Here is a 19,544-nt window from a genome sequence, read left to right on the forward strand (position 1 = left end):
TCACTGGACAGAAAGGTTTACCTGAAACGGCTCTGAACCTTGTCTGGTAGAGGCCAAAGGGAAAACTCATATGATGAGTGGATATGATCCTTCACAGAAAGGTGGTGGGGTTATGCAGCTGAAACAGTTGGCTCCATGCACCCTATGTGATTTCCCACATTTCCAGAGACAACCCGTAATCTCCGTCACTGAGAAAGGAGAGAAATCTCAGAGATGAATAAATGGAAATGGATCGTAGATTAAAATCCATATCTATGAAATGAACATGAATCAAATTCGGTTGTGGACTGATGTTTGCTCTTTTATCAGAAAATGGCAAAAGGATCATTTGCAAAGCTTCTTGACGACAACAAGCTTACGGGCCCAAACTATGCCGACTGGTATAGGAACCTTATGCTAGTCCTAACTTCTGAAAAGCTGGACAAAGTGGCAAAGAATCTTGCCCCAGAGCGTCCGAGTGATAGAGCTTCTGAGGCCCGAAGGAGAGACTATCAGGAATGGAAGGAGAAAAACTCCCTAGCCCGGTGTTACAACATTGCCTCCTTGGACAACCCAATACAGAGGCAGTTCGATCATATCAAACTTGCCAAGGACATATTAAATAGCCTGAGGACGATGTATGAAGAGCATAATCGTTCTACTCAACAAAAGGTCTTGAAACAGTTCATGACCACTCAAATTTCCAAGGGCCAACAAGTTCACGACCATTGTCTTCGGATGATGGGCTACATCAACGGACCGGAGGCTCTTGGATCCGGGCTGGACCTTTCAACCCAGATAAATGCTATCCTTAATTCTTTGCCTCCTTCCTTTAATCCGTTCATCATGAACTATAACATGAACAAGCTGAATGTCAGCTTGTAAGAGCTCAGCAATATGTTGCAAAGAGCTGAAGAATTGATTAGAAAGGATGAGCCTGTAGCTATGTTTGTTGAAGCTAGCAAGACGGGCAAGAGAAAGAGGAAGGCAAAGAAGCCTCAGAAGAAAGCCACTAAGGTAAGAAGAAGAAGAAGAAAGACAAAGCATCGGATGCCTGTCACTTCTGCAAGAAGACCGACCACTGGAAAAGGAATTGTCCTGCCTACCTGGAATCCAAGAAAGGTAATTTCGAAACTTGTGTTATAGAAACCAATTTATTGGTAGCTTCTGCGTCCTGGTGTATTGACTCTGGGGCTTCAACTCATGCGTGTAACTCGCTGCAGGGGTTCAAAGTAAGCAGAAGGCTGAGTGAAGGAGAAGTCACTCTCTACTTGGGGACTACTGCAACCGTTGCAACTGCGGCAATAGGAACCGTGGAGTTAATTTTTAGAGAAGGAAAAGTTGTATTGAAAGATTGTCTTTATGTACCAAACTTAAGAAGAAATTTGATTTCTATTTCAAAACTGTGTGCAGATGGTTATTCTGTCTTCTTTAGTAATACGATTACTATTAAAAGAAATAACAGATTCATCGCATATGGGGAACTGGAGAACGGTCTCTATGTTCTACATCCTTCTCTAGAAACTAATATAACCGAAACTGCGTCGGCTGAAATCCCCAAGAAGAGAGCCCGTGATATAGTTAATCCCATGTGTCTGTGGCATTACCGATTTGGCCACATCGGTGTTGACCGAATCACAAGGTTGGTAAAGGATGGTCCTTTGGATTTTCTAACTGTAGAAGATCTTCCCACCTGTGAGCCTTGCCTACAAGGCAAGATGATGAAACGACCATTTAACGGTAAGCCTGAAAGAAATACAGGCACACTTGACCTAATACATACTGATGTATATGGTCCCCTGAGTGTTAGGACACGGAATCAACATGTGTATTTCATCACCTTCACAGATGATTTCTCACGATATGGTTACGTGTACCTAATGAGACACAAGTCTGAATCCTTTGAAAAGTTCAAAGAGTTTAGACAAGAGGTTAAGAAACAGTTGGGGAGAGAAATTAAAGCCCTTCGATCTGATCGAGGAGGCGAGTATCTCTCTGATGAATTCAGGGACTACATAAAGGACAATGGGATAGTATCACAATTAGCTCCTCCTGGTACATCACAACTTAACGGTGTTTCAAAGAAGAGGAATAGGACCTTATTGGATATGGTCCGGTCACTTCTCATACACTCAGAGTTACCCACATCCTTTTGGGGTTACGCATTAGAGACTGTGATTTACGTGCCGAATCGGGTTCCAACCAAATCGGTTCCGAACACTCCATATGAACTTTGGACCGAAAAGAAACCAAGTGTTAGACACTTGAAGATTTGGGGTTGTCCAGCACACGTTAAAAGAACGAGTGCAGACAAGTTGGAATCCAAGACCAACCGTTGCCTATCTGTATGCTACCCAAAAGGCTTTGTAGGTTACCTTTTCTATGACCCAAGTGAGCAGAAAGTGTTCTACAGTCGAAATGCCCAATTCTTGGAGACCGATTACATCCTGGACACCTATCGTCAGGAAATTGTTCTTGATGAGGAGAGCTCAGGAGCAGTGGGAGATGTCCCACAAGTTCTAGGTAGTGACCAACCTAGAAGATCCACTCGGGTATCTAGGCCACCAGTCCGTTATGGTTATGACCAGGATAGTTACTTGGTGGAAACATTGACTAGTGAGGAGGATCCCGTGACTTACGCAGAAGCTATGTTGGACATAGATTCCCAGAAGTGGGTGGAGGACATGAGAGCAGAGATGGACTCAATGGATACTCATAGGAAGTGTTTAAGAAACACGTGGAAAGCATGGGACTCCGGTTAGTACCTGATTGGACCTAAGTGCAAATGAGAGCTGTTAGACAGTTTTGTATGCCCTTAGCTTCAATCAAAATTAGTACTTTATGAGTTTATTGTAAATGAATAAAAGTGCATATTTGATTCATGTTCCCTTGGTATGTTTCTGTGTAATACCCTTAAACTAGACTCTTAATGAGACTCATATTAGTTTAGAATGTTCACAGCCAGTGGGTCGGTCTGGGGAGACCTATCCTGACAAGGCTGACACTATGGTGCCATCAAGTCGGTTGGGGTGGTTTGTCTCAGCTACCGGGGTGAGACCCTAGGCACATATAGTGTAGGATTAATTGAATCTTTGAACTGGATCAGATTTCCAGTATTGCTCTGGACCTTGGAGATTGATGGGCAAAACTGGAAAGTTACACCCGACCCATAGACTCGATTATGATACTGCACTAGGTGTCGGATTGGACTGTCTTTGATGTACCAATCAGTGAGATCCTTAGCAGGGGTCAAAACTTGGGTATGTTGGGACAGTCTGAGAATTCATCTGAGTGGGTGATCATAGTGACAGGATCAGCCCCTTTGTCGGACAAAGGTAATGATCGGGGATGCACTCTCACTGATGGAAACCAAGATTGCCGGTAGCCGATTTCAACCGTTGAGATTTGTTTTGCAAAATATATTTTATATGAGATATAAAAGTATATAAATTATGGTTTCAAAATGATTTGCAAAAGGTTTTATTTCCCGGGATCCATATAAGAGAGAGTGCAACACTGTTCCTTGCAGCCGAGGGAGAGGTCCTCTCATGTCGGGCAGTGTATGATCATTATGGGCTGAGAGGTTAAGTGTAAGACCATTGAGTATAATACTCAGGATCTATACAAGGTGGTTTGGCCCAGGGACCACTTAGGGTAAGTGTTAGGCCCATAGAGCCCATCTGATGGGTTTCAGGGGGTGCACTATCCATAACAGTGTATTCGGCCAGGCCTTGTAACAAAGGCTGGGCTGAACCCATGTGGCTGATGTGTAGATCAATGTTTGGGTCCCATGCCATAAAAGGAAGCCCAACTGGGCAGCAGTTTGGAAGGCTAAATGAATACATAACCTTAAATGGGCCTTAAGCCCATTTCGAATAGGGCTAATTTGATTAGTCACTTAAGGGGCGAATTCTGAGATGGATTAGCTGATAGGATTGGGCCCACATCCTATCCACTTAGAGAGTCCACGATCTAAATAGGATTGGGCCCACACCCTATCCACTTAGAGAGTCCAAATCTAAATAAGATTTAGATCTGGAAACTTTCTAATTAGATTAGGAGATGGCTGATCTAATCTGTAGATAAGATAAGGGTTATCCCTTATCTTAAAGGGACTTCTAATCCAGATATGATTTGGGTTAGCAACTCCTAATGGGATTAGCAGCTGATCCCTTTAAGTCTATAAAAGGAAGAGGGGGTGACAGCCTTTAGACACACAACACAATCACAAGCAAGAAACAGATAGTCTTGTTTTCAGAGCTGAAATCACAGAAGAGAGAATTCTGCACCCTGCAAATACTCTCTTGCTGCCTCCTTCCTGCAGTCGCCGCATACAGTAGTTCGATCTTCAGTTCTTGGGGAAATCAAGATTGGATCTTGATTCCAATCTTTTGGAGAAAAGATTGGTGGGAGTTGTATTCATAAGCCATCCAGGTGATTCTTGAGAAGGATCAAGTTCTTTTGGAAGAACACTGTTGATTCTGCTCTAGCCTGCACTGCGCCATCTTCAGTGGGAGCAGATTTTGGATCCTTCCTTGGGCGTGAACACCTCCATTGAGAGATATTATTTCTCTGTATCAGGTATTATCTCTCCCTACTCCTTTTGGTTCAGATCTGGTTCAGTTTATGGTTCAAGAATGATTTTGAAAATATGATTTTCTAAATGGGGAATTCAATTCCCAGTTGAAGGGAGAGAAAAATTTTTGAAATGCACCCCCTTATTCCACAGTCTTTGGGCGACCATGTGATGGATTTCCTATTATCCCTTCAAACACCTTCACCTTGGTCCTCGGGATTGACAACTCAATAGGGAACGACCAGACCCCCGATAGTGCATAAAGAAGAACCCGTCCTTCTAGTGTTCCATCAAGGAGGGGGGCTCCAACAAGCACCTTATTGTGTTATCGAGCTGAGAAGTAATAATTGCCCTGGTGGTGCTTCTTCAGGTGTTGGAAGTATGTGAACATCAGCAGGGTGATGTCCATGTGGTACCACCTCAGCATCGTCACGATACCCTCACTTAGAGGAAGCCTTAGTCCAACTATCAGGTTGTGCTCATAGATGCAGAGCTCTCCGGGCCAAGCCGAGGTGGTCCTCTCATCGACGTCGGGGCACCTAAGCTCGTACTCCTTGGGAATGTAGTAAATGGTACTAATTCGAGCTAGGTCTCTAGGTGTTAACCCACAAGGCGAAAATGCAAAGAGGCTGTCGAACCACGCAGGAGCGCCAAGCCCCTCTTTTAACACAATATTCACTTCAGCTTCATCGGTTTCCCCGATCTCGGCCTCCCGAAGGACCACAGCCTCCTTTGCCACGGCACCCTCAACCTCGGCCCCGTGGGCATCGATCTCATGGGCCACAAGTGTAGTGGCCTCATGGTGAGACCCTGGCTCAAACTCACTACCTAATGTGCAAGAGCTAGACAAAGAGGAAGAACAAGATGAGAAGGAAGATGAAGACATCTTACTGAAGAGTCATATTGCAGGACACCTGAAGCACTAGTGGAGGACTAACTCTCGTTGAGATCCTATGATCGCTCACTCAAAATGACAAAGTAAAATGGCTCGTCACCTCTCATTTTATAGGTGCGACCAATAGTCCAAATCAGCTCAAAACAATGGTGTCAATTCGATGTTGCACCTCACATGTGTGTGATCTTAGGAAAATAAAATGATGCCTCTACCGACCCGTAACAGAAACAGCATGAACATTGAACCAGCTGGTTTTCCTAGCAAACCGGTCTTACCCTGGGCCAGTTAATTCGAAGAAATTAAAGTTTCTCAACTGAGGACTGCAGAACTCTTCCACGCTCATCTGCGACTGAGCACTACACTCCTTAACTTTGGAACTGGGGGAGTGATGTTTGGGTAATGGTTGTGCTGACCGAGGATGCCATTGGCTATCTCCACAGTCACACCCCTCTCAGGCCATGTTGACGCCACATGTAACGGAAGAGCACAACTAAGAAAGAGTGTCCCACACAGACACGGAAGCCCAACTATAAATAGGTATCCCCCACTTGAGGTAAGGCACTTTTGAGAACTTTGCACTCTTTGAATACCTCTTTGCACTATCTCTTCGGTTCAGACCAGCACTGTCTCAACTTGCTCATCTTGGCCACATCCCTTTTTATCCTACTGACTTGAGCGTCAGAGTGCCTACCTGGGGAACAACTCCTCGGGCCTTTGACCCTTATCTTGGTTGCAGATCTAGGTGCATGGCTTCGTTCTTCCACCTTGGTCTTATCAAGTTAGTAAGACTATCTGATTGTGTCTATGGTTTGGAACACCTCGGATCAAACAACATCAGAGGGGTATGCCAAAAAGGATGAAAATCAAGACGGATACAAGATGATGATCTGGGTTATAGGGCCGAAGATCTGGGGTGAAGAAGGAAGAGAAAGAGGAAGAGAGGAAGAGGGGTCGGAGGTGAAGGAGAGCTACCGCCGCCGGTTTCGGTGTGTTGAGAGAAACAAAGATGAATAGTTCTAAATAGTTGGTTCCTTTTATAATGGGGCTAAAGGGTATTTTGGTAAATTTGGTTAAATCTTGGTAATTTTTGTGATTTTTTTTAATTTTAGGGTGTAGTTTAGTCATTTCGGCTATAGGGAAGGTCAAAATGATAATCCAATCCAATGGTGGGGTTTCGGGTCAAAGATTTGAGGGTTGAGGTGAGTTTGACCGTAGAGAAGGGTTTTATGTGTGTGAGCTAGTGCATTTGGCCAAAACAAAATCTTTTTGGATGGATGAGTGAATTGAGGTATTTTTTGTTGAAATTTGGCAGGGTGGGGTTTTTGGATGTTTTGAGTTAATTTGTGTGGTCGGATTGAGCCAAATGGGCCTAGATCAAGCAGATTAGGAAAGGGCTTAATTCGATCGATCTGAAACCTCAAAATGGAATCTTTGTGTAATAGAGGGTTAAACAAGGGTATTTTAAGGTATCTGGGGTCTAGTGGTAGTGTCTGATCGATTCAGGGTTGTCGAGATCATAGGAATTTGGGTTAACGATAGGATCTAGAACGAAATTTCATGGAAGGGTAAATGGGATAATCTTTAGTTAAAACTTCTTAGGTTTGTATTTTGGTGTATCTGGAGTTTAATTGTGTGGTTTGATCGATTCAGATATGTTAAGATCAAGGGGATCTGGGTTGTGGGTGTTTTAGGCTAATGATAGGGGTCAAAATGGAATCTTTGATTGATAAGAGGATAAACAGAGGAGTTTTAAGTTAATATTTGCTAGGTATGTATTTTGGGAGGTCTTTAGTTTGATGGTGGTGTCTAATCTAATGATTGAGGTGTAAATGGGGGTTAATCAGAGTGATCTGAATGGTTTTGGATTGAAATTCGGGTTTCCTGGGTTTTTAGGTGTTTCAGAGTGATCAGAATGGCCTGATAGGGCATTCAGGGTAAATTAAGGGTTCATGCGATGAACCAAGCAAAAGTCGGTTGTTGACAGATATCAACAGCCTTCGAGATCTAAGAGCTTGTCTCATGTATTCATTAGGATCTCATTGCAATCAATAGAGATCAAGTCAAACTAACTGTGGTGTGCCTAAGAGTACTCTAAAGATCAATGGTTAGGATGGACAAACATTTAGGCCATGTTTGGTTTGAAGGAAAAGGTAAGAAAAGGAAGGGAAAGGTAGGAAAACCTATAAAGGTTTCCCTAACTTTCCCTTCCTTTCCTTACTTTTTCCTTCAAACCAAACATAGCATTAGAAAGCCTCGATTGATATTCATTGGATTTCTTGGACTAAATTTGCTCAACATATTGGAGATGATAATCCTACTTTATAAACCAAGTTAATAGTTCAAGGAGTCATCTCATAAGCATTGTGAAGTCATCTCCAAGAAGAAAAGTGTTAATTGACATCCTAAAAATCCAAAAACAAACTGTTGAGAGTCGACACATATTTTAAGAAACATCTCATTAACCAAGAAAACATTTGGAGGCTTCTAGCAACTGACTCCTAATCCTAGGGAATCATCCCCCAAGGCATGGAAACTCCCGAGTCTTGTTTGGAGTTGTCTCCTTTAAGCTAAGGAGTCATCCCCTTAATTCTAGGAAACCTTGACAACTTTTAGGAGTCATCCCCTTAAGTAGTCAACCCATTAATCTTTGTTTCCCACAACTTGTTAGGAATCATCTCATTACTAGGACTCAACCCCTAATATAATCTACCAGAACTCGATAAGAATATAAGATCATGATTCGACTCGCAAGATCAAGGGAGCCAATCTATAGACAGTACTCTATCTTTATGTTAGAACTTGATCTCATGTTTCATGAGGTTTAAACTCCTCCAACGGTTCTAAAATGACCATTTTTTCTTTAAAGAAACTTAGGACTAGGTGTTATTCAAGGTCTAACCATCACTAAATAGAGAGAATTAACTTTGATTTCTCAAAAGAACATATTCAAATGACCAAATTTATCATCACTAATAAGCATGCACGTATTTTTGTACATAGTAATTCTAGATGATGATAATGATAGTAATAATGTATAAAAAATTTCTATAAATATGTATTTTCTATTTTTTGTTTTTATTATTAATACAAAATCCTCCCCTAAAGTTTTTGACAATCATAAATCCCTCCCCTGTAGTTGTATTGTTACAAATACCTCCCCTGAACTTTTGATAAAGATAAATAAAAACCTCCCTTCCGTCACTAACCCGAACAAAAAGATTTAGCTGATGCATCAATTTTGCAGTGATATATAGAAATTGAAGGTGATGATTCTATAAGATTGTTTTGGGTTCTGTAGTGGTTCTCGAGAGAGAGGTGTGTTGGCTTCACTTCTCTGCTTCTTCATCCTCCTCTCGCTTATAAAAACCCACAAAGTTGGATCTAAAGAGTCCAAACCCACGAACACCTTCTAGGCTTCTACCACCCTCCTACTCTATTGCCCCCACACCACCTCCTATGTTCTCTGGCAGGCCATGTTGTTTGTGACTATCTAGGATGGAAATATGGAATGGAGAGCACTAATGTTGACAAAGATATTACTATCAAATTTGCAAGTGCCCATCGTACCGAAGCAATTTGTTTCTTATCTGTTATCTATGTGGCTCTACCCCCAACTCAATCAAACTCTTTTATTCAACTTAACAACTAAACATTTCATTTTTTTCCTTCTCTCAATATCATTTTAAAAAGAATAAATTTTAAGTACAGCTACAAAAGAAGAAACACATATCCTAGCTAATTGTAGGTTTAATTTCTGCATATAACCTTCAGTTTTAACTTCAATGGTTTTGCTAACAAAACATTAACTGAGATTTCTGCAGTAAACTCACACAAGCTAAAGTGCTTTCTAGTAGCCCTATTACGAAATTGCCAACTGCAAAAAAGTGCTAGGATTTTGAAATCGAAGCTTTTGCTAAGAATGCTTGGAATTTATGAAGGGAGGGGATACAACTACACAACACAGCGGCGTCAAGAAACATGTAACACTGACAACTTGGAGTTGGCCATTATCAAATATTCTCAGCCTCTCAGGCAGCCACAGTGCTGAGCCCTAGTCCCGGGTTTTGATAAATGGCTCAGGCGTGCCCCAAAACAGAGAGGACTGGTATTTCTTTTATTTCTCATCTTTTTCTGTCAAATCACCCAGATATTTATAAGGGATTCTAGTGGAGGAGGGCAATTTTTGGGCGCTAATACCAATAAAAATAATCTTTTTAACATAATTTCTAACATATCTTAACTTTTTTGAAAAAACATCCAATAAGGGAAGAGATATTATTCACCTCCTTCCTCCTCCTCCTAAACTACCGAACAAATCTCCCCCACCTCTGGTCTCTCTCTCTCCCTTCTTCTTCTTCTTCTTCTTCTTCTGAGTTGTTCCAAATTCAGAACAGATTCTCACCATTCACAACAGAGAAGAGTAGAGGGGGAGAGGTAAGGTGATTTCTCACAGTGGCCCTTATTGTTGGTGGAGGGTCCATGTATGCGAGTTCAAGAACCAGCGTGGGAGTGTAGAACTCAACAAAACAGATACCTCGTTCCCAATTGCAGGAAAACCCTAACTCCTCCTCTCTCATGCTCAATGCAACCGGAACCCCGCTGAGGTCTTGCAGCTAAGCAAGCACACGATGCCCAGATTGGTTTTAACTTTTGATCATCATTCCGACATTGGCTCGGTTTGGCATTGTAAGTTCCCGCCAACACAGAGTTCAATTCAATCTCTTATTATTCTCAACGATTCAATTTCATCTTTGATTTTTCTTTTTCTACTTTTTTCACCTTAACAGTGAAATGGTCTAAGTTCTATCTGTAATCCATCTTAGCTTTAATGTAAGGGTATTCAAGATTCAGGTTCCAATGCTAATACAAGTCAAGATTGTTCGCCATGATTCAATCTTTATCTTTGCATCTATTTACTTTTTAGTTCTCGACAATTTAAAATCTAAAGTCCATGGTTTGTATCTATTCAAGATTCGGCAGGTCTGATGCATGTAGTGTCAAAGGCCCACCAATCGTTGTTGTAGTTCATTACCATCCCTTCATTGGTGCTCGATCGAAGGAGTATCTCAGTCTTGTAATTTTGGAGGTTCAATGTCTCAGAGAAGGAAGGAGGTGAACCGCCCTTATTCGATATTTAAAAAAAAAAAAAGAAAGTTAGCTTATTCTAGAAATTATATTAAAAAATGTTATGTTTATTGATGTTAGGGCCCAAAAGTTTCCCTTATCCGTTAGAACCCCTTATTTATAAAAGGAATTTAAACAAAAGCAATTCAACTTGCAATGAAATGATTTGAGCTATAGAGCATACAAAAGGAAAGAAAAGCAACATTCAAGCACTTGGCTTACTTTGCGTTGAACTGAAGACCTAGGGTAGAGCTCAAATTGACTTTACAAGCTCTATTTCAGCCATGGTGGTAAACTATTGGATGGAACTTATCGTTATCCATCTAGTTCAATGATAGAAGGGTAAAATAGGTATTTAAAAAATTGATGCATCAGCTAACGTTTTTCGTCTAGGTCAATGATAGAAGGGAGGTTTTTGTCAAGTTTCTCAAAAGTTTAGGAGAGGTATTTGTTACAATGAAACTATAGGGGAGGTTTTTATGATTGCCAGAAACTTCAGATGAGGTTTTTGTATTTACCCTATTATTAATCATATGCAAATTGCAAAATCCAAATCTAATTACATAAACACCTCATCTAAATATGTGATAATCATATTGAGTTATAAAAGTTTCAAGTATCATTGACAGGCCTATCTTCTTGGTTAGATTCTTCTTTTGTAATGTTTTATTTTTGTTGGTGTATCTTTTTTTTTTTGTTCATTTATTAAAAAAATGTAAGATTTTAATAGATGTAATTGAAATAGGTGAAAAGTAATAATTCAATTTTCAATTTAAACCTCACAATTAAATAGGGACTAAATTCAAAAATGAGTATTTTAGTTAAAAGAAAGTTTCACAATCTTATTCATGTTTTTAATAGTAGTGTAAATATAGAATTGTAGATGTGTTTAATTTTTTCTTTAATTTTTGTATTTCTGTGTATAAAATTTTATTTTTTATTTAATATGCCACATTTACTTTTTGTGTAATATGATAATTATTATACATGTGCCTAAAGTTTTTTTTTGAAAATTTTATATTTTTTTTATTTTTAATTTTTATATTTTATCAATGTTTGTTATTTTTTTATGACATTAAATGATAACACGTTTGACCCCAAAAGTTAAACTATTGATTTTTGACAAATAGTAAAACTATTTCATTTTTGGTTAATTTTAAATTATGCATTTCATTTTCATTATCAATAAAAATAATTATTATTTATTTCACTTATTTTTTTTTATTTTGATTAATAAAAAATATCATAAATGTGTCTATTTTTTCTACATTTTGTAATTTTCTATATTTCTCTCTATTTTAAAAAATTTATTACCTTACTATGACTTCATAGGTTCGTCAATTTGATTTTGATGGTTGAATTTCTTAGCCACCACATAGATCTAAGTAGTAGCTTTTATTAGTGAAAAATAACTTAAATATAGGATTTAATAAGAAAAAATGGGAGCTAATACCTTAAGCATAAGACTTAATGAGAGGGCATTTATGAAGTGGATAATAAATTGAATTTACATTTTCAACACTTACAATTAGAGATGGACTAAATAGACAAACATCAACATTCTAGTAGCCATTAAAATGACATCAAATCTATAATAAAATGACTATTATACACTTTTTCAAACAAAGAAATGGAGAGTAATTTTAGTCAAAAAAAATTTCACTCTACATCCGCAGTTTTATATATAGTATAAATATTGGAAGTTTCAAGTATCTTTTACATGCCTACCTGCTTTCTAGATTCTTCTTTTTGTAATGCTTTATCTTTTTGTGTATCTTTTTATTTTTTTATAAAAAATGTAAGGTTTAAATAGAGGGAATTGAATGAAGTGAAAAGTATTAATTAAATTTATAATTTAAACCTCACAATTGAATAGGGATCAAATTAAAAAATGAGTATTTTAGTCAAAATAAAGTTCTACAATCTTATTCATATTTTTAATAATAGTGTAAATATATAATTATAGTTGTGTTCAAATTTTTCTATAATGTTTTCTTTTTGTATTTCTGTGTAAAAATGATTCTTATATGTCAAACTTACTTTCCGATTAATATGATAATTATATGATATTATACATGTGCCTAATGTTTTTTATTTTTGCAAAATATGTATTTCTCATTTTTGTGTATTTTTATATTTTTATTAATTTTATTATTTATTTATGACATTAAATGTTAACACATTTAACCCAAAAGTTGAACTATTGATCTTTTCCAAACAGTAAATTAATTTCATATTTGGTCAGTTCTAAATTATGTATTTTATGTTCATTATCAATAAAAATAATTCTTGTTATTATACTTATTTTTTTTTAATTTGGATTAATAAAAATATCATAAACATGTCTAATTTTTTCTATATTTATTTATATGTTAAAAATTTTGTTACCTAACTATGACTTCCTAGGTTGATCAATTCTATTCAAATAGTTGAATTTCTTAGCCAACACTTGGATAAAGAACGGTTTTGTTTTTGAGTTAGTTTCAAAATATATGGGTTTATATTGTTAAAAATATTGACATCATCTAATTAGTAACATTCATTAGTGAAAAACAACATAAATATGGGATTTAATGAGAGAAAATAATGGGAGATAATACCTTAATTATAAGACTTAATGAAAGGGGATTAAATCAAGTGGAAAGTAATAATTGAAATTACATTTTCAACCCTTATAATTAGTGATGAACTAAATAAGCAATGAAATAAAGGGTAATTTTAGTCCAAAAAAATTTTCACTTTGCATCCACACTTTTATATATAGTATAGGTTTGAACTTATGATATAAAATGGAGAAATGTAAAGTTGAACTTGGTGAAAAATCTAAGGAATAAACAAAAAGAAAAGAGAAAAATCATTTATATACTTTTTAAGAGAGAAATCAGCATCTTAGCTTTTTTTTTCTTTTTTTATTTTTTGATATCTTTTGAAGGGTTATACAACAGGGGATAGCCCATCCCCCAATCCATAACCCCCCCCCCCACCTAGGTGTAGACGGGATTCGATCCCAAGACTCTGCTATGACCACCTGGAGACCTTACCAACCAGTTGATTGTCACCTTGCAAGAGAGAAATATTTTTGAAATCGTTGAGCCCTAACTTACCATAATCACTACATGTTGAATAGTGTTGCTTTTATTATTTATTATCAGCCTATTGAAAGGTTACAATACATATATGGTACTGGAAAAACTTGTAACCAATCAACTGATAAAAGTAATAATCAATCAGGTTGTATTTATCAATATTCATGAGAGGTTTTGATTGGTCAAAGCTATTTCGGTATCATATCTTTCTAACAGCAAGGATTTTTTTTATGTACATATATTACTTATATGATATTCATATAAACAAATATGGCAATATGTTGGGTTTGAATAGCATTTTTTTTCCTACAATTACTTACATGCTGGGTTCAGCTTGCCTACCGATGTCAACTTAACATTTTCCGACCTTGTATTTTCTATTATTTTGTATGTATTTGTACTGTAAATATTTGTATTTGTACTCCTTCCACAATAGCATTGAAGCACTAATTCAATCTCAGATTGAACTTAATAAAGAAACTCAAATTTCCATTTCATTTTAGGGGATTCAACTTTTAATCAAGGACCATCCGGCCATTTTTGGTTGCATCCGTTAAGTTTTCTTTTTGAAAGCAAGAATTTATTTTTTATTTTTAGTCCTTTGGTCCATCTTCTAGCACTATACCCTATTAGTATTAGTCAGGACCTGTGCAATGCACGGACTTTATCAAATGTAATTGTGGCAAAATGAGTCTTGCAACAATTCCAAATGGATGGGTAAAGGGAAATCGAGCCAATTCAAACATTATATTTTGATTATGTATTATTATATAAGTCAGTGTTAGAATTACTTTTTTGTTAAGTTATAACTAATAATCTTCTTCCATTATTAATTGTATCAATAGATTCATAATAGTATTTTGTTTTATTATTTTTTACTAAATTTTATTGTTTATATTAGAATTTATAGTGTTAATATTTTAAATGGATTTTAAGTTCAATAGTCTTTCAAATATATTTATTTTTCTTATTAAGTGTACATTTTATTTTTTTGTTATCATGTTTATTAAATTTTGTCATGGTTTTTAAATGTAATTTTAGTGGATATTAAACTATAAAAATTAATTCCAAAACTAGTTATCTCTTAATAATGTTTTTTCTGTTTTATTAGTAGACTTGTATTTATTAGAATTAAAATGGATGGAAACTAAGTAGTTGTGATCATGGGCCAACTTGGGCTGGGTTATATTATAAGGCTATAGCCTAAGTCCAAGCCAGACCTAGGTTTTGGGCCAGAAACATAACCCGCACCAGCCCTACACGGATCTAGGATGGGGTTACCAATTGTAATAAGAGCTATAGCCTAGCCCGAGTAGCGATAGACCTAATTCCGAGCCAATGAATTTTATAAAAGGATTATTTTAATCATTTTGTATTAAAAACACCATATATTATATGTACTATAAGTATCATTTTATAATATTTATATATAAATAAAAAACAACATAAATAATACAATTATGCATAAATAATATAAATATGTGTGGACCAAGTGAGGCTTAGGCTAGGCTTGAAGTATTGGGCCCAAGCGCAACCCTTCAATTTCCGGTGCTAATACAGGCCAAACTGAAAATGATCACCCCCAAGGCTAAGTGAAATTTAAATTAATAAATACTATTTTTAAAACTAACAGTTTTGTTTAATTTTAATTTTACGAAAGATTTTGCTATATATTATATTATATAATGAATTAGTTAAAATTAGTGAAATTGTTAATTAAGTTATAGTTAATTATGTACTATTTTTAAATAAAAAATTTTCATATAAATATAACCTATTAATTATACGTGAGTAATGAATTATCTTTAATTATTAGTAACCTGTATAAATCGAAGAACTTTTCTAGAAAGTAATACCCACCTGTCAGGCTATCACACCCTTGAATCCAAAATACAACGGACTAAGGTGTAGAAAGTCTACTTAATTATCCGTTTAAAACTGTGGAATTGGGTCATTTTACACCCGTATTAAATGGCTGATTGGAAGTCTCCACTCTCTCTTTTCGATTCGATACTGTTTGGAAGACACATTAAGCAGGAAAATCTGTTTGACAAATATTCCTTATTTAAAGAAAAGGGTAAAATACAAAAATCTTTTCCAATCATAACAAGTTGGAAATTCTTTGATCCATTCCATAACATAAAAAGTTGGAAATTCATCCAATCAACATAATCATAATATTCTATTCAAATAACAAAGCAGGACCTTTGCTCCGATGTTTTAAACCACCCCATTCTTTTTTTTTTCTGATGATGTTTTTGAAGAATTAACTCCATTGATTAATTCAGAGCATCTGTTTCTCCATACATAGTATCTATCGATTCTTCCCAAGTAAGAAGAAAAAGGGAATCAATCGATTTTCTGGATGACACAATAGAATATAGATTTCTGTAGATGAGACATCATGCAAATCATTTCTATACTAATAGAACAGAACCCTACTCTACTCTATTTAAATTTAATTTAATTTGAATTTATGTCCATAAACTTTTGAGAAACTCAACAAAACCTCCCTTTGATTGATTGACCTAGACGGAACATGTATACATTTATAAAATTACCTCTCCATTGGGTTTGTGGGATGGGGATGGGAAAAGGGAATATATTCTAAAAATAGGGAAATAGGGGAATATGATGAGAAAAACAAGACCCAAAGGAAAGTCGAGGACCTCTGTGAGAAAAGTTATCGGGGCTTGTCAGACACAAAGCTCCTTCCTTCATCTTCTCCATCTACTTCAGACATGTTCCAACGGTCATATCTCCAGTCACTTTTCTGGCGTTTTTGAGTGGTTGTAAGACCACACTCATTTTCTACATAGCCGATTGGACGATGAGGCCATCAAGATTGATGGCTCGTTGCCTGAGTTGCACTGGAAAATCTCAGTACCAAGAGCAACGTCTTCCATTTTGGGATCCTACTGTTGGAAATTATCAGGGGCAGCCCTGCCACTTATCAAGCAGTTTGAGTTCACTCCTCAGGCAATAATGCATCAGTTGGCGGTGTTAGCGGCTTAGTGTGTTGGGAAGATTGCCAAGAATAGGTCATTGATGGTAAAGGTGGTTGACCTCGAAGAAGAGATTATTGTCAAGTAGAACGTTGTCAAGAGGAATAAAAAGGTATCCAGTGTTCAGGTTGGTGGTGTTTGTTCTACGAGAGAAGCAATTAGTTCAACTAGTGCTGCTGCTGAGGATTTTGGGTGATGACTAGAAGCATGTAGTTCAGTTTGTCCGGTTGGTATTCGTTACATTCGATCTCAATCAACAACTAGTTCGACTATTGCAACGAAAATTGGCTCTGCCACAAACCATCTTACACTAATTTAGAGAAAATCAAGTTTAGCAATGAGAATGCATGTCGTCAGATTGTTGAATAAATTCATATCTGGGTGTGTTGAAAACCACATGATTGGTGCAAAGTAGTGAAAGAGGATTATTCGTGTTTCAGCTGGTGAAAAATCCTCAATTCAGAGGGTTGAGCATGCCGAGATGGGTAGTAAGTGTTGGAGAATTTAAATGAAAGCAAAAAAATTAATTAGGTAATTAAATTTCCTCACACCAATTACTTGAACCATTAATTGTTCTATATGTATTTTATTGTGAGTGGTTCACCCAAAGTTGTTTTTTTTTGGCATATGGCAAAGATGACTATATAAATAGAGAGAGGGAGAAAGAGTTCTACAAGGATGAAAATCTTAAAATAAGAAAAGCAAACTAGGGGGAAAAATACAGGTAACAAAAATTTCAAATCTACCTCTAATTATTTTCCCATTATTTTCCCTTGTATAACCAAACGGTGGAAAATGAAATTTGCACACTTTCTCATCCCATCCAAATTTTCCCACAAACCAAACGGAACCTTATAAATCATAAAATACATATCTGCCCTGAGCAACATCTCCCAATTTCCTTCATTTCCGCTAACGAATAAGCATGACCTAGCTACAACCATGGCCATTAAACCACTCTCATTCTAATGAAAGAGAGGATCCTCAGCTGAATTCGTTCATTTTCATTTGAATGAATTCTTTCTCCCACTTAAGACCAAACATCTACCGTCCAAAAGGTATATCAGAATACCTTTATCATTGACGTCACATGTCTGCACTTTCAGAATTTCAAAATCTTCAATCCATTTGGCATCATCTCCATTTAATCTGAGCCTATGAAGCTGTTTTCTTCAGGGCTAACCGCTACTCAACAATTTTGCTTCATATTTTTTTTTTGGAACTTCAAAAAGGCGATTAGGACTCTGATGATAGTTGATAAATTCAACGGGAACTGATCAATTAGCCATTGTAATCAATACTAAACCCAATGGCTAATTTAACTAGTTTGCTATGCAAAGGAGATTTTATGAGCAAAGAACCCAAAAAAAAATAGACACGATATGGTGTATATCCTTAGTAAAATGGTGACTTGACAAACTAGAAGATGGCTCTCTGTCTCTTGTTAGAGATCACATGGAAAAGTTATAACAAAAGCATTATCTTTACTTTGGACTTCAAATCTAAAACTTGTATCAGGAACAAAGAGGCTAATACTCACCAAATAATGAATCTGATGTAGTTGTATAAACTGTTTGGACCCTAGGAAATTGCTTACCTAGGAGTTGTATAAACATTCAAAATTAAAGAGGAATTGAGATAGTGGTTAGGAAAGAATTATATGGTTTGGAATTTGAAGCCATAGTTGTAGGTTTAGTGCCTTCCTTACTCCATTATCTTTTAGAGTTGGAAAAACAATAATAATACAGGGCCATTACTTTAGTCTATTTAGTCTATAGAAGAGAAGAAACAATTTATGGTGGGCATGACCTTAGGCAGAGTACAGATTCAACTAGTTGGCCATTGGGTGAGACATCAATTCCCATTCTTACTCAACATAGGAGAATAAAACAAATGCAAAGAAAAACAGGCTAGTGTGGACGTGGCAGAGGAGATGAGGATGTAGATTTGTTCTCTTGGCAATAGAGTTCAAGAGGAAGCTTGCAGTCATTGACGTCATTTATAATGGTGGAGAGAGAACAGGCGAGCTTTTTCTTTTGGGGCTTAGACAAGCCAATGAGGAAGTTGTTTTTTCCGAATGGTTCAGCGAGGAAGAAGAAACATATCTAGGTCTGAGTCTCACTTAGCCAATGAGAAGGAATAACGCAAAGACCTACCTTGATCTTGGCAGAAGCGATGGCACCAATGCCGTTGATGTACGGGTGGTTAGTGTCAATGATGTTTTCCATTTGGGTTAGTAACAAAAGGGTAAAATCGATATTTAAAAAAAATTATGCATTAGTTAACATTTTTTGTCTAGGTTAGTGATAGAAGGGAGGTTTTTGTTGAGTTTCTCAAAAGTTCAGGGGAGCTATTTGTTACAATGAAACTATAGGGGTGGTTTTTATGATTGTCAGAAACTTTAGGGGAGGCTTTTGTACTTTACCCTAAAGAAAATGGCTATGTGGAATCATGTAGAGTTAAAAAAAAAAAATCTAAGCAAAAGATAAATGCCACATCATTTTCTTTGCTTCGGGTGGGTGGTGGGTAAGCAATTCAACCATTTGGGGTCAAATGGGTTAATAAATAATATTATAATTAAATAATAAAAATTTAAAACAAATAAAACATATAATACAAAAAAGAGAATTAGGCATATCTCTAATATCGTATATCATTATACTAAACAAAAATAAGTATGAAATGTAAGAAAGCATAAAAAAAAAGAAATCAATCTATAAATGAAATGATGTCAAAGTTAAATAATAAAATTTTTAAAAATAAAAATACAAAGAATCACAAAAATAAAAAAATTTAATCTCAACCTAGAAATCAAACCATTTTTCTTTTTGGGTGCTGAGTTAGTGGGTTGGGTCAAATGGATGGATTAATTGATGATA

Source organism: Nelumbo lutea, chromosome 1 (genome assembly GCF_056320005.1).
Source record: "Nelumbo lutea isolate HS-2025 chromosome 1, American lotus-T2T, whole genome shotgun sequence".
Lineage (NCBI taxonomy): Eukaryota > Viridiplantae > Streptophyta > Magnoliopsida > Proteales > Nelumbonaceae > Nelumbo > Nelumbo lutea.